The following is a 489-nucleotide window of genomic DNA, read 5'->3' on the forward strand; positions in this document are numbered from 1 at the left end:
AAACACTTACGGAATTATCGTGGATTAATAACTAAAACATAAGCGATTGATGAATATAAGTGAAATTCGGACACCTAAAAACAACGCCAGAACAACTTGAACTCATAACCGAATTTAGTTTACTTAAGGTGATCCTGCATGGGCTAAGTAAAATTATGTTATCACTACGAACAGGTTTACTTGAAGCCTTATGTGTTACACTACATTCTCTAAAAACATATTTTCCAAATCAAAGGGCAGTTTAGCTTAGCACAAAAGCTATACCGTTATTTTTGCTAATATATAATAGAAAAAAAATCTTGAAAAATTATTAAGGCGACGTTAAAAAAGAAACTAGTTTTTGGTCATTACTATGTACATGGGAATTTATGTCCCAGATGGAAATCTGGGACAAACGTTTTGGACCGATTAGAATGGAAATTTTACAATTGAATTGTACTCGCAGAAAAGAATATAAGCCACAACAACAAACATTTGAACTCATTCTAC

Source organism: Hyposmocoma kahamanoa, unplaced genomic scaffold, assembly GCF_003589595.1.
Source record: "Hyposmocoma kahamanoa isolate Upper Pololo Valley unplaced genomic scaffold, ASM358959v1 93006, whole genome shotgun sequence".
Taxonomy (NCBI): Eukaryota; Metazoa; Arthropoda; class Insecta; order Lepidoptera; family Cosmopterigidae; genus Hyposmocoma; species Hyposmocoma kahamanoa.